Below are 16,966 nucleotides of genomic sequence, written 5' to 3' on the forward strand. Positions count from 1 at the left end.
CACTGGACTGGTAGGAGAAATAGTTCTCTCTCTGCCAGTTCTCACCTGTGAATCACTTCATCTCTAAATACCAGCATCCTTACTTTCAAGTGGGTTTTGAAATCTTCACTTCCCTCACAAAATAGTCAAATGAGATAATATAAGGGAAAGTGCTCTGAAAACTACAAGACACTACACAAATATAGAGGAGTGTTATTATTAAGACACTTTCATGCTCTAATCCCCTGCAGTCTGGCTTCATCTAACCATCTCTTTATTGAGATTGATTTCTCAAAAATTACCCATAAAGTTGGCTTTAGCAATCTTTCAGAGTTAATTATATTTGGGATGACAACTTGTACTGATTTGGATATCTAAACCAGGGTATGTGTTAAAAAAGAAATAGAACAGTTGGACAGTCTCTTTTTGTGGTACATTCTCTCTCTGTAGAAAAGCCATGTGAAGCCAGTTTATCAGGAGGTACCTTGATCAGCCAAGAACTGGCTGTCTTGTAGTCAACTCTGGTGACTGGAATGTTTAATGACACCAGCATGTCTGCTTCCAGGATAAGGATGCATCTGCCTGTGAGAAATGGATGTTTATACCATCTAATCAGAGCACTCTCCCCTCTGGCTTGTGTCTCTCTGCTTCTCTTTGCTGGTCAAAATCCCTTCTGAAATGACACATTCTTTCCTTAGATAAGGTAACTCCTTCAATCAAGTTTCAGCCCTGTCTTACTGGCCTGAAAGGCACTCTTTCTTCTTTATGTAGCTTTGACCATCTCTGATGGATCGAGCCTTAAGTGTTCATGTTATGGTTTAATTCTCATGTGGCCATCTTATTTCATTTTGTGTGTGTTTTTAGAGGGCAGTTCATTATTGCCCCATTTATCACCAACAATAATGACCTTCTCATACACCTTCAAACTAAACGGCCCCTTTTTGGTCCTCCTTCTCCGTCCTCCTTCTCCTTCCTCTCTAAGCAACGTGACAAAGTCCACCTTTCCTGCACTAGGAAGTTCCCAGCATCATCCCTTTTCTCAATAGTACCCAGTTTCTTTGGGAGGAATTATCTTCCCCCCCCCATTGTTTTTGAAGTTGATAGAAGGGTAATTCCTGGCTTGCAAATGAGCACCTCTAATTATGAACCAGACTCTGGTTCAGCCATGATAGGTCTGTGACCAAATCTCAGCTAATCAGATGATTTGGGAACTTTGAGGGGCAATTATTCTTATCACGGGGAGGGTGAAGTGGCAATGACTACAACATCACCAGCATACAAGATTCTTGGTCTTGCTGGAGATATTTATTAAATGGTCCAATCTTCCTGCATATTTTTGGCCTCTGGATTGATAAATATATTATACATATATTTTTATATAATGTATACAGTATATAATATAACATTATTATTACATAATACATTTATATATTATATTATATTATATTATATTATATTATATTATATTATATTATATTATACATTGATTCCTATTGTTCCTGACCCTAGTCTACTTACTACCACTTTATTGCATTTAAGGACATTTTCAGTAAAAATCTTGAGTTTGAGGTCTTGGCTAGGTAATCCCTTTGCATGAGAAGTCAGGTTTCTCTGACATAACACCATGGCCAGCTATGGGACTAATCAAAACCACAGGCTCAAGCACATTGAATATTTCAATATTGTACTCAGTTTTTCATATTGAACTATCTCATTAGCTACAAGACAAACCAATGAAATTCTTAATACATAGAAGAAAACAATAAAAGACTAACTTTCTACATGTCCCCTGTTCTTTAGTCCTTCAGTAATAGTATTTAAATTGTTTCAAGGATAATAACATTTATGCATCACTACCCATGTTTTCTCAAAATTTTTAATCTGAATTCTAAAAGACATAAACAAGGGTCTGTATAGTCAGAGCCATTTTTATAAACTTTTGATGTTTATTTTGTTGTATATCTCACAAAAATGAATATCTGGAGATAAGGACAAATGTACAATGATAAGTGTACATTTAAGTCATCCGTGGTTGTATGAATTTTGCTTATATGGCTATTTGCTTATATGAGTGCCAGATATAATAATTCTGTGTTCTATGACCCCTGAACACTTCCACTAAATCCTTTTGCTTGAAATAGAGGGATTTTTATTGCTTGCTACCAAGGAGCTTTTAGTCTCCTTGTGTAAAATGAATACAGCAAAATCATTTCTCTTCACCTCCCCCAGCGCACTGCCTTGTATATAATAGGTTCTCAATAAAGTCCGCATAATTGAACTATTGTTATACAGCAACAATAGTTGAATTGAATTGAATTGCCCTGAATCGAATCAAATTGAAATGAATTGGACAGGCTTTTTCTCAGACCCACAGTAACTATAAAACTAGATTATTTGACCACCATTCAGAAAATTGTGCTCACAGGAATCTTGACAGATAAGATTTCAGGAACTCCTTATTTAAACACTTCTCAGACAAATTACGTGTTGCACTACATTACTAGGATTTCTGGCAAGGATTTGCAAGTAAAATGTTATTCCAAAGCAACTACCTGTGTTTGTAGGTGGTGTGTCATCGTGAAGTGGCCGTAACAGACTGCAGTGTAGTTTGGGGCTCTGGTTTAACCACAGACTCTGACTCAAAGGCAGCACTGGTTTGCAGAAGAAGATGGAGTAATGTATGCTGAATAGGAATTGCAGATAACAGCACATGGATTGGGATTTTTCCTCCTGAAGCTCAGAAAAAAAAAAAGTTTTCTCTCTCTGTTACTGGGTTTCTATAGTACCTCTCTTATCCAGCGTTAGATCAATGCTATTTGGCAGTTGTGCAATAGATTGTTAAATAAAAATGAGAGATCAAAGTTATGCTCATGGGAAACACTTCTTCTTAAGCAACCTATTCAATAAGACACTTTTTAAAATAATAAGAATAGACTTTGATTTTTTTTAAAAATGTGGTCCATATTTATGTGGCTCAAAAGTTTACCAAAACAAGACTATATGCTAACTTTGTCAACTAGTATTTTTACTTTTTCCTGAAAATGAACCTCTCTCCCTGGAGAGAACCATCATTGGAAACCACCAGATCTTGCTGACCACAGAGATCTGGATTTCATCCATGAGGCCATGGAACTCACTAAACACCACCACACACTTGTACTGGGTGCATATATGCCATGCAGAACATACCATCTCAGCAGTTTTTCACTTTTGAACCAGTGTGTCTTTCCCCAGCTTTGCAGAACACTCAAACCTATACTTTCTTCAAAGTGATCCTTGAATACCCTGGATGAAACCTCTACCAAAGGAGACGAGACACTCAAGGCACACATACTTCATCTTTCATCACTGATTGTGATCAGGGAGGGAGGATTTGGAGGCAATAATATGGCCCAGTTCTGAACAATCAACCTGGAAGAACTTAAGAGAAATGGTTTAGAGCAAAGCAAATCAAATAATTTTGCCACTAAGAAAAATATAAAAAACGAACAGTTTAATCAGCTTCACTAAAAAATAAAAAAATAAAAAATTAGCCTTGGTGAGGACAGAACCTTTTCCCACTCAGTTATGATGGGGAGAATTTGTCTAAGGGAAGAAATAATGAGGCCCATTCTATATCATGCATGATGTTAACCCAGGTAGAATGTCAAACTCAAATCCCTGAAGTACAAATGATGTAATAGAAAGACCATCACTAATTGGTTATCCATACAGCAAAAAATAAAATTGGATTTCTGCCTGCCCCATAAAAATCAATTCCAGATGGATTAGAGAACTAAATGTCAAAAGTAAAGATTTTAGTGGGAAATATAAGTGAATTTCTTTCTGACCTCAATGTAGAAAGGGTTTCTTAAAATACAAACTGTGCCGATGTAAGTGGAAAAATGGATGAATTTAACTATATTAAAATTAAGGCCACTTGCTAATCAGAAGACACATTAAAGAAAGTGAAAATACATGTTATGAACTGGAAGAAGATATTTTCAACATGTATAACCAATAAAAAATTAATAACAACATATAAAAAATTTTGGAAATCATAAGGAAAGGACAAATAACACACTAACAAATAGTCAAAGGCATGAGCACACACCTCGAGGTTAAGGAAACGCGTGTTGCCAATATACATAGAGAAAGATCCAGTATCATCAGATATCTGGAAAATACAAATTACAACATAAGACGCCATTTTAGACCCTTTTGATTGGCAAAATAATAATAGTAGTAATAATTTTTGACAAGTGCCAAGTGTTGAAAAGAAGTTAGATAATAGGTTTGAGAGGTACATATTAACTTTCTGAGACCAATCCACTGCAGGCTGATCTCCCAGAAAAAGAGATGACTTCCTGCAAAACTTCATAGAAACCAGCATTGGTCAAATACTTAAGGTGACGTCAATCCCAGTTAACCTCAAGGCTTAGACCCCAGCACACTGATGATGCCCCATGATGGACTGGTGCTTCTGTGAATGTGAATACTCTTGCCAGGTGACAAATCTTCCATTCACTCACATCATCATACACCTGCAACTGATAGATTGGGACCCTGACCTCCTGATCACTGCAAGGGAAAGGCTAATGGTACCCTCTACTGAGAAGACTCAACTAGCAAGATAGGGCTGGACTAAAAGTTTTGCTATATTACTTTGCTATTTTATTCTGGAATCTGATCACATTGGCAGAGGAGTTGGAGCACCCTTAACCATAGAGATTAAAAGCCCCACAACCCAAGAACCAGGGTCTTCTATAGTCCGACATCTGGTTATGCCAAATAACTGTAATCTATCCCATAATGGGTGAGCAAAGGGTAGTTTCAAGCTGTATTATAGTTCTTATATTGAATGGTGAGTCCTCAAGTGTTTATTGTATTATTGAAAATAAATGAATAATTACAAACAAACAACAAAACAAATGCAACCATTCATGAGCCCGTGATGAGAGTGCTTCATAGCTAAAGCCTATGATTAATCCAATCCTGTGCTCCTGGGTCCAAAATAGAAGGAAAAAATGGTTTTAAAGCTTTAACTTAGATGGTTTACCTACTTTCTCTAAAATTTTAATAAGTATTTGTAATGTAGCTATTTTTGTATCCATATTTCATACAAAGTGAGAGGATCAGAGAGGAAAAGTGAAGAGCCCAACACTAAGTATCTAATAAAAGGTAAGTATCAGATTTGGACCTAAGTCTACCTGATTATGTATTAGTTTGATTAAGCTGCAGTGATACTAGCCCCCAAACTTTCAGTGGCTTAACACAATAGAAGCCTCCCATTCACATAAGTGTCCCAGGAGCATCATTTGAGTCAGTGGGGCAGCTCTCCTTTATGTGGTCATCAGTGGACTAAACCTCTCTGTCTTGTGGCTCTATAGCCCTTTAAATTTTCATCATCGTGTACAGGAAAGAACATGGAAGAACAGATTGGGGAAGTCGTATAGGCCAGCTTTAGAAGGATACTCATTATTCCTATTCAAACTGCGTTAACAAAAATGAAGTCACATGGGCACACTTAACTGTGAGGGGGGCTGGGAAATGTGGGAAGAGTGAATTTGGGTGGACAGATGGTGACTTCCACCACAGGCTCCAGATCTCATGCTCTTTCCAATCTTTCCAATGTAACAGGTTGCTTCCCTCAGAGACAATGGCAGGCCATTAACCACAAGTTCTGTGATGCTAGGGCACATGTGCTCCCTGAACAAATGTATTCATTTTACTAGAGTATAAAAGAAACATATCCCAAGCGAAGCTGTGTGAGGTGCTTCCTCTTTATGCTTAAATCCATGGATGCATATTAAACAACTGCATTATACATAGAGTTGGCCATCCTTCAGTTGGTAACTATAGGAGAGAAACTGCACTGACTAATGTAGTGGGCATGTGTGCATTGGCATGAATACAAGGAAATAATGAAAAATGTAAACAATCATAATGTTGAAAATCAGTATATGTTGGTTGTCATCCAAGACCATCTTTTCTGGACTTTGCTTCATAAAATATAGCATATTTTAAATTTGTTTTTAATTTTGGCTAGTCCATTAGAGACTGATATATTAAAGAATAACCAATATATGTTCTTCATAATTAGGACTTGTAAAAAAGAGAGAGTTTTTCAAACAAAATTAAAATTTCTGTAGAGTGTGACTAAGTTATTAGAGGGCAGTAGCAGATATTCTCTAAGTAAGCATGTATATGTTATACTAACTCAATCAGTTATCTGCTTTCATGCTTTTCTAAATAAGAGTAGCCATTTATTAAGCACATACTGTGTGCTAATAGCTTTATATACATTAGATCATTTAACTACAATAATGCTATCAGGTCGTTATTAGGATTCCCAGTTTTCAGATGAAGACACTGAACTTGGTTTAACTGCTTAAGGTCACACAGATAGGAATGAGTAGATCAGAATTAGAATGTAGATCTCTCTGATTCCAACACCCTTCTTCTACCCCATCATGATCAGTAGCCAGAAGTCCAGCTCAGAGTCAATAATGTTATTCACAAGGTGTCAAAAAGAATGATGATTTCCTTATTTTGAATAGAGTGTTTCTACTGGGAAGGCTACAGCTGGTACTATATATGGTAAGTTTAAGTGATATCCTTGCATCTTGCCTCTCAGGATGGTTACAATTAGCCACCTAATTCTGACCCACTCAGACATAGGGTGCCAGACAGCTGAACTGAGGATAGAAGAGATTAAGGTGTTCTCTTGGTTTAGTCATTTTGGAAGCAATGCTTATCCCTAGGATCCCACCAACTAAGAATTTTAAGATGGAGCATTTTTATCCAAGACAGGATCTTTTCAGGGCACTCAAATTATATCCTGCAGGTATAATAATTTCCCTAGTAGTAATGGCTGCTCTTGACTGGAAATCCCAGTTTCACATATACTAAGTAATATGAAATCGAATGGACTTTTTCCCATTTCCTTAGAATTGACTCTTGGGAGCCTCTGCTGACGACAAAGAAGTGACAAGTACCCCACATTTTAAAAAGAGCAAAAAACAAAGGTGAGCCAAATTCTCTCCAAGGCTTGTTTAGAAGCAGTAGATCTGGCTCGTCCAAACCCAACCATGTCTCAGCTACCTGAGTCATCTTCCTCTCTTCCCTGCCACAACACCCAGCCTAAGTAAAAAAACAGAGAGCTAGAGGTGTGTGGGAGTAGGGAGTAATTGACACCCCAACTCCAGCTTCTTTTGGAGAAGGGAAAGATGCCTCCTAACTTTACCCCAAAGCAAATGAGGAGGGCACATAGAAGACAATCTGAGAGCCTGAGGGTGTCCACAGCAACATGAAATTGTTATCTCATTCCCTGGTTGGACCTTTGCTTAGGCAATAATCATGCTAATCTGCCTATCTGAGCAAGGCATAGGGACTGGGGAGAGATGGCAGCATGGAGAGAGGGACATCAACAGTGAGATTTGGCAAAGGTGTGTGAAATTTTCAAGGTTAAGTAGACATGTCAAAAGGTGGTTGAACAGGAAATATCTTGCTGGTAGCACACCCAAGAGGGCTGGGCACCCAGTGAGATATCAAGAGCATCAAGAAGCTGTGGGATAAACTGCCAGGAGCACACGCTGCGTGGGTTCAAAACAGTTAAGCTAGAAAGAATCTCATAATAAAAAACTAGGCAGTAAGGAAAGCTCAAAGGGGCCTCTTGTACCCCAAAATAGAGTCGGCATGTTTGCCTTACAGGGGCATCAGCAGCCAGCCCATCTTTGCCAGCGACTCAGAGATTGCCCAGAGACATGGAGAATTGTTGAGACCTGCTAAGTTAGCGATGCTTGTACTATTCTGTCTTTTTCCATACTAGAGAGAACAAGAAAAGGAAGATTAAGAAGAGAGAGATCTAACAGGTGTCTCAGCCCTAAATCAAGCTGAAGTTGGATGTAGAAGAGCAGAACATAAGCAGTAAATTGAATATGACATTGAAGCTTTAAATTCAGCTAGACTGGATTGGACTTCTTTGTACCTAAAATTTACTGGAAACCTGTGGGATCTGTTTAAAATTGTTTAGATTATTCGATTTCATTAGATTGTTTGAAAATGGTCACTCCCTCCCCCTTGACCCCCTCCATAGACTGGAAGATAATGGCATTAATCCTGCATTCGTGTTGGGCTCAGCTATGGCACCTGCTTTGGCATATGGGTTGTTGGCAAGAACTCAAATAGCACTATATGGATTGGCTGGCCCTTTTGCACTTCTGCTTTTTACCATGAGAAGAACATGTCTCAGGTGGTCACTGGTCCAAAGAGGATGGGAGACCCATGGAGAGGACATGAACCCTACTCATGAACTACAGCCAAGCCCAGTCTAGAACAGCTAGAGCCCAACCAACTGGCACAATGTGAGAAGTAAAAGGATGGATATGAGTTAATGTAGCCATTCCACCATATTTATATGCATTAGGTTGTTTACCTTCTCAAATTTTTTAAATTCAGAGAGTGCTCCAATAAATATCTCCTTGAATATATCATTGTACATATGAAAATTATTTCTATATGCTAGAAAACTAAAGAGGAATTTCTGAGCCAAAGACGTTGCACATTAAAACATTGTTATATACTGCTTAAATTCCCTGGAAAGCTGTTCGAGCTCTTCATATCATCACTATTTACATTCCCACCCACTGGACCCAGAAGGGCCTGTTTCTCCATGCCCTCCTAAAGACAGACCTTAACAATCTTTTCCAATTTTACCAAGCCGAGAGGAAAAAACAGAATCTCATTTTTTCAATATCAGTGATTGAAGATAGTAAGGCATTACTCCATGTGCTCACAGGGAAAGTTTTCCACAATCCAAGTGAAAAAGCAAGTTGTAGAACTATGTATATAATATAATCTCATTTCTTATATACATGTATGAACTTATACATGCCTCTTGTATAAATGTATGTATGTATGTAACTGTGTGTGTAGGCATGCCTTTATGTAAATCTATAGAAACATTAAAAATCTGGAAAGGTATTCTCCAAACTGTTACCATGATTCTCTCTGGCAAATTAATTTGGGGACAAGAGAGTAAGGAGAGAACTTCAGTCATGTACTTTATATAGTTCCATGTTGTTTAAAATTTTATGGTCATGTAAGATTTTATAAGAAAAGAAAGTGAAACAGATGAAAATATTTCCTTAAATATAAAACAAAGATCTTCATTATCCAGAATTATACAGCCATAATCTCCATTAATGATTTCTTTTGTTTCCAAACTCACTAAGAAATCAATAAATTAGTATACTCATATGATATGTCACAATTCTTCTGTGCCTGATATTTATCATTAATGTTATTTAACTTAGTAATATATCAAATATGGTAAGTTATAATAAAAATATTTGGAATGCTAGTGTACTATAAAACAAACGAATTCCAGATTTCCATTTGTATTTCAGTCTCAGAGCTCTGTTTATTAATTTTTTTAAAGCCATTAATGGGCCAGCCCAACCCTTTTAAGCAATTTATTGCCTTTCCATTGAGATGTTTTTATAGCTCTAGTTTATCTGTCTAAAAGCATCTCAAAGTTAAAACTCACTCCTACGTTTGCAAATCAAGTACACATGTCTGGATGAAGCATTTTTTAGTGGCTCTTGATACTCAAGATGACATTCTCTGAAGTAGGAAAAAATAGAGTATTTTGAGAAACTGAAATTTGGCTAGACAAATAATGAACCCACAAATCATTGTTTCCCAAAAGTTTTATATAAATGGTGTGTTAACGCTCTCTTCCCACTGTTCAAATCATGTAGTGAGTGAGGAGTTACCCTCTTTCTGCCAAAACTGCCATCAGAGCCTTGTGAGCTAATTGGAAAAATGATCATGAAAGAAAAACAGAGAATGTTATAGAACCCTACAAAGCTAAGCACAAATAAAAAGTATTGTAAATACATCTGGATAAGAAAAGAATGTGAGATTTAGGATCTAGTGTCAAGGGAACAAAAGACACTTAATACACTTTCTTAAGTGCAAGTCTGCCCACAGATTGCACAAACTGGACCAGGTTCTTTAAGACATTTCAGTGTAGTATATATTTTCTTCCAGTCACATTCTAAATTCATCTTCCACAGTATATTATCAAATCCTAAATCCATTTACCCACACATATGTTTAAGTCTTTTGTTGAGGTATCCAAACAGCCTGGAGAGCACTTCATTTGTTAAACAACAAATCAGAAAACAGAACTATCTGTTACTTTGTTGAATTTGATTGCTGGCTTGCAGAAAAAGGTTTATGCAGGAGATACACTCACAAGAAAACAGCAAGGAATGTTCCCTTGGATCCCCCTGGGTCTCCTAGAATTTAGCCACAGAATAAGAAACATGTTCCATCTTTGAGATCACTTGAACCTTTGCCTTAGAAACCCGCTAATTTCAAGGTGGACCTATAGGATTCAGACCCATGTTACAGTGTTGATTTGGGAACCATTTGATAATCTAAGGAAGGCATGTTTATCAGTTTATGTCCTCAAATCCATGGGTATCATTTATTTAGTCCCATTTCCAGCTATTTGTGTTAACCTCAACCACCATCAGTGTGTTACACATCTTTCTAAATGTAAAAATCTTAATTACAAACAGCTGTTTGTAATAATGCATGCTTGACTTAACTGTGCTCAATGCTATAGACAATCTTGTGTCTTGTGTTCAACAGGTGCTTGAAGGAATGCAATTGTTTGCATAGCTAAATCCAAATCTGTAGTACATGTCACTGGGTCTTGGGGGTGTGGGTACAAATTAAGAATCTCTGGGAGTAAGATTGGTCCCTTGAAAGAAATATTTTTTTAAACCTCTGTCTTCCAAGACTTCTCAATTTTTCCCTCTTGTTTCTTTTACTCTCATCCAAGAGCAGATGCTGCTCCCTGCCTCTCATCTTCTACCCTAAATGATTCCTGCTCATCTGTCTAACCTCGTCTCCTCCAATTCTTCCCCTTATCACCATGTGCATCTGCAGTGGCCCGTCTGTTCCTCAAGGGCACTAGACTGACCCTTCTCTCAAACCATTTTCCATTGCTCTTCTCCCTGACTGGAATGTTCTTATACTCTCCTGTCCTCTGTTCTCTCTGCCTGCAATGTTTTTCATCCTCTCCCAAAGGCTGGCTCTCTCTCATCATTCACTTCTCAGCTTGAGCATTTTCTGCATTAAAAAAAACCCCTTTTTAAAAAAAAAGAAGCTTTCCTTGACCACCACAACTAATATATTTTCACTCAAATTTCTCTCCACCTCATTTCCCTGTTTAGTATTTTTTACAGCACTTACCATAATTGGTGAAATTTTCTCATTATGGAATTATCTCATTAATTTATTTCCTCATTATTGTCTATGTTCCTCAGTGGAATAATAGCTCCCTGAGGAGCATCTCGCAGTGTTTATGGTGGGCTCTTAAACATGCTTGTTGAATAAGTGAGTAAATGAATATTGCAATTATTTTTAGTCTCTTCGTTGCTACATAGTGATGGGGAGCTCTGGTTTTGAAGTCAGAACTATATTTGAATTCCAGCCTTGATAATTACCAGCTGAATAAACTTTTGCAAGTTACCAACCTTCTCTGAGCTTCAGTTTACTCACCTGTAAAGTAAGAATAATAGTGTCTACTTCATTGGGTTTTGTGAAGGTTGAACAAAATAGAGCATAAAACACTGATTAAAGTGTCTGCTCCACAAGAAATGCTCAGTAAACATTAGTGACAAAGTAGTGCTTCTCTCAAAGGACACTTGCATTTGAAAAGATCTCAGGAAGAGACTAAATCTTAATGAGAAGATTCTTGCCTTTCAATCCATGGACCGCCTATTACTAGTGTAGTTTCTTTTGACAGAAAAGAGATCATATTAAGAAAGGAAGTTAACTAGCACCCTGCACATCATAGTTTGAAGACAGTGTTTCCAATGGAGAAGGCGAGAACTGTCCTTTAGAGGGTGAGACAGGAGGTCAGATATTGGTGAGGAGAAGGTCTTATCCAGCAGCGTTTCCTGGGTGAATTTATCTTAATCAAGTATTGGCCTTGCAGACCCAGAAAATGTCAGCTTCTCAGAGTTAATAACACTAAGTGAGACTGCCTTGCAATGTCCACAGTGAAGCATATGAACTAGAGACCAATTTGTTGAATTAGAACAAGAACTCTTAACTTTGAAATGGAAAATATTCCTATTAGCCTAAGCTGTCCATTTTCCCCCTCTATGAAAAAAAAAAAATCTGTGAAAGCCAAATTTTGATATAAAAATATCTTGGTGGGCAAGGAGAACTATTTGTGGGTCTCAAATGTCACTGGATATATGCTGTCAGACACTAATGCATCCGTCTGCACTGCCAAATCCTTTGGTGGTGCTGGAGGGGTGCTATCAGCTTTCTTCTTCTAACTCCTGTTTTTCAATGTTTCCTCACCTTCCAATTGACACTTTCCTTAGATAATCTTAATATCATTTATCTTGCAACTGCTTGGGTCTTACTAATTCAGACAGGTGAGAGTTGGAAGAAAGGTTTCAGCCACTCAGTTCTATGCTAATTTCCTAGCATGAATTTTCTATAATTGTATTCTCAAAACATCTTATTGTTAAGGTCTTATTATGCCTTAGTATATATTATGTTTACAATCTATGTCTGTGAGTTCACACATTTGAAAATTGTCAGTGACTGTAGGAGTAAAAAGGATTTGCAGACATTGGGACAGTTCAAAAATATTCCAGTTTCGTCCTCCCAATAACACGGTTGGATTGCAATTCTTTACCTCCTTGAAGGGATGTGTGATGATTGACTTGCTTAACTAATGAAATGAGTGGAAATGGTATATGACACTTACAGATGGGAGTCTTTAAATTCCAGGCATAATTAGCCATGCTTACTGTCCCTCTGCTACAGCATCTGGTGTTGTGCCAGGTAGCAGAGACTTCATCAGTCTTGATCCCCAAGTTCATGGGGAAGATCCCACTGCCCACACATGATGGGCATGTCATGTGTGTGAGAAATACCCCACAGTTGCTTTAAGCCATTCAGCTTTTGCAGTTATTTATTTATGCACCATAACCCAACCCATCTTCACTAACATAGAAATGAAAATCTCTAGAGTGGACATGTAGATGATATCACTCTTGATGTTATCTGGTTTTTCTTTCCTTCAGAAGTATTCCAGATTCACCATCTATAAATTAAGATTTTAGATCAGAAGATGTCTAAGGTTCTTCCCAACTGCAATTGTACGTCTACATTTACTGATGATTTTCCTGAGTTCTACCTTTAGGTTCATGTGCATATGGATCAATCTGTGTTTCCATTCAGCAGCCTGTTCAGATGAGTTTTCAACACTTTTGTGGTCTGATCCTAGGATATTCCTTTTTGGAGATCTTTTGGAGAAAGAACTGTGGGTTTTTTTGATAGTGTAAAGGAAGATTCCCAGACAGATTTTTTGCTATTTACAAGAGATTTCTTTCCCAGAGTTTTGAGTTTATAGAAACAGAGCTCACTCAACCTTTTTCATAGAAATTGGGAGGTAAAACAAAAAGCTATTGGTGACACTATGAAAAGAAAACATGGCTAGAAAAAAAAAAAAAAGGAAAGGAAGAAAAATTACACCTAAAAAAAAAAGAAAGAAAACATGGCTATCGGCTAAAAAATATTGAGGAGGGAAAAAATGGTTCATTGAGCACATGGGAGCAATACTGAAATACTTTGGGAGGAAGAAAACACCCTCATGAAAAGTAAAATATCTGCTATTAGGAATGATTGAGAAAAAGCAATGCTTAAACTAAGTGTATCAATAACCAGTCAACGGACTATGTTTCACAGGTAACAACTCTCTCAGCAGAAGTGATTACTCATCATTAAGATTTATTCAGTTAGCCAAGCAAATGAGAGGGAGAATGCCTCTGCTGAATCTTCCTTATTTCTCACATGTTCATCTTGAATTCCTCACTGAGGATAATATATGGAATGACTAAATCTCAACTACTATTCAAAGCCCTTTTTCTCTTCGCTATCCCAGGATACAGCTGAGAACGAAGTTAGAGCATAAAACACAGCCTTTCCTCCCCTAAGCTCGAATAACAGACTTGTAGCCAAATGGAATTTTACCAAACTTTCTAAAATGAGTAACATTGTGTGAGCACTGTTCCCTTGGGAACTGTATGAAAATGAGATGTCTATCACAAAGGATTCTCCAAGAAAAACCCTCAAAGAAATGGGCATTTGTCTTGACCTATAGACAACTGCAGAAAATTACAAAAACCTAAGAATAGTTTAAACTAAAAAACTTGAATTTTTCCCAAATATGATAATAAAAAACATACGAAAATTTATTGAAAGTCTATTATTCATTCTTTCAACAACATTTATTGATTGTATATAAGGTGCCAAGAGCTGTGCTAGATGTTTTCATATGAACTGTATCATTTGGTCAAAAACTCTATAAAGTACAGATGAATTTATAGCTGAATGGCTTACCTAAAGTCATGCACCTATAAAGCCTCTTACCCAAGAGATATTTATTAAGGTTTACTATATTCCAGCACTTTTCTATGCACTAGGGTGCATCATTAACATTTGGCTGGCGGGGAGGGGGTGGTCCAAGAATGGGAGTACAAATTGAGGCTCCTATACCACAAAGCTGAATATTTAAAATATAAATGTTACCTATGCACAATGAGGCCAAACAAACCGAAACATCAGAGTTTGGAGCAGAGAAAGATTTATTGCAGGGCCATGCAAGAAGAATGGGTGCTTCCTGCCTAAAAAAACCCTGAACTCCCTGAAGGGTTTCAGCAAAGCACCTTTAAAGGCAAGGTGAGGGAGGAGGCATGGTTAGTTGTTGCAAACTTCTTGGTGTCAGAATCCTTTGTTCTTGCTGCTGTCCAGGTAGATCAGGTCATGATGTTCCTATAAACCTCCAAAAAAACAAATGTTGTTCTCTGTTCTGCAACTTTTTATCTCTAAATGAATGGACTCTTAAATGTCAGAGCACTGAGAGTAGGCTATCCTGTATATTTCAGGCTATAGGCAACATTCTTTTACAAATCATACAAAGCCAGCATGACTAAGCACAAGGGTTAAAGTAAAAGGAACAGATCTAATATGGAGTCAGATTTGTTTTTCCCTATTACATAAACAGCGCTGTGCTAGATCCAGCTGTTATCAGCTCAGGAGAGCCAACTGTATGCATCTCTTCCCAAATTCACATTCAGTAATGTTGCATTGGCAGTTTGAATTTGGCTGTGGTGGGAGAATTTACACCATGGCAAATGGAAAACACTACAAATTGGTTCATTGTTGTTGTTGCTGTTGTTATTTTCAGAGAGCCTCTTGTTAAACATTTACCAGCATACCACTGCTTATGACAACCTAACTGTTGAATAAAATATGTTCTATCCCCCAACCTTGAAAAATATACCTTCAAAATAATCTAGGAGACCAAGTTTGAATTTATAATTCCCAGATTCCTGTTGTTCTGCACCAGACTTTGACAGGGAAGGGAGAGCCAGCCCCTAGACTCTAGCCCCCAGCCTGCAGCCTGAGGCCACAGCTCTGTCCACTTCTCATCAATCTCACATTTCACCCTTCACTGGGAGGAAGATCATGTGGACACTCCAGAAAACACATGTAAGCTCATCTATCTACACACCACACACACATGTAGAGCTGCCCCTGGACCACCCCTTGGACCTAGGGTTTTTCATATCAGGGGTGCTGTACAACCTCAGTGGCCTAGCGCAAGAGAAGAGAATGGTTACAGACCCTGGTAGCAGACACAAGTCTTTGCAGGTCTGAAATGTCAGGGTCTGGGTTCACAGAGCATCATCTAGAATGGAGGGATGGTACAGGCTCCAGGTGGGTCCCCTGGTCCCACGTGAAATCACCTATGGGGAGTGGCATGGATGGAGGGGGGCCAGAGTAGAGGCCCCTAAAACACAGGGCACAGCGTAGAGTCCTCTATTGTTTGTTCTAAGAATGATACTAAATACAGAAGTCTCAAAGTCCTCATGGAGCTCATATTTCACTAAGAGGACGTATAATAGTTTAAATATCAAATATTTAAATATTTAAAACAAATTATTTTCAAGATCAAATTGGTTATATTACCACCCCTCTTTAAGATTAGTAGTGACTATTAATCATAAGATTAATAGTGACTATTTACGGACAGATTATTTATTCAGAAATTACTAAGTTCTTGGAGACTGAATGACTAAAAATTCAGAGCTTGGCTATTGATTTTAGTTTACAAAATGATTACCAATATTTACGTTTCATCACAGTATTTGTTATGATGTCTGAGGAAGGACTCAGGACAGCTTCCCACTCAATATAAGTGTTCCTTCTACCTACCTGAATGAGTCCTTTTGCAAATTCTGGGCTGGGCTTGCTCCTTGCTCATGGGTCCCATCACCCTAGATAATGAAAGTATTTTTGTTATTTACCTGAGAATTAGAAACTTGTGGGCACAGAGAGCTGGTTTTTCAGTGCTTATCAGCATACCACTGGGTTACACATATGTATGGTAAATACTTCAGTGTAGACTAAAAAAAATTATTAACAGCTATTACTTTTGGGAAAAGTAATTCAAAAGAAAGAGAAGGAAGGCTTTTCATTGATTGTATTTCCATATTTTTCTTAATAATAATATGAGGTCAGTGGGATTATGGGCCATTTTGGTTTTCTTCTTTATAGAGAAGTATGTATAAATTACAGTCTTTTTAATATCAGTAAATATTTTTTGAGTTTTCAACCTTTATGAAATGACTAAAATTTAAACAGAAAGAATGCTACTATCTATTGACTGTATAGGAAGTATCAGGTGCAAATCCTATTAGTTTTTCCTCCTTCAAAAGTGGAAATGGTATAAGCAGCAGAATCTTTCCATAGGCACTAGATTTCACTGAAACTAGAGTCCTGCCAGTTAACAATGTTTTCTTAAGCCCAAGTCACCCTGCTTAACATCACCAGATGCTTCATATGATACAGGTATGTTGCCACTGGAGTCTCCAGGCTCCAATGACTTTCCTCCTCTGGA

This window comes from Balaenoptera ricei, chromosome 8 (genome assembly GCF_028023285.1).
Source record: "Balaenoptera ricei isolate mBalRic1 chromosome 8, mBalRic1.hap2, whole genome shotgun sequence".
NCBI classification, from domain to species: domain Eukaryota; kingdom Metazoa; phylum Chordata; class Mammalia; order Artiodactyla; family Balaenopteridae; genus Balaenoptera; species Balaenoptera ricei.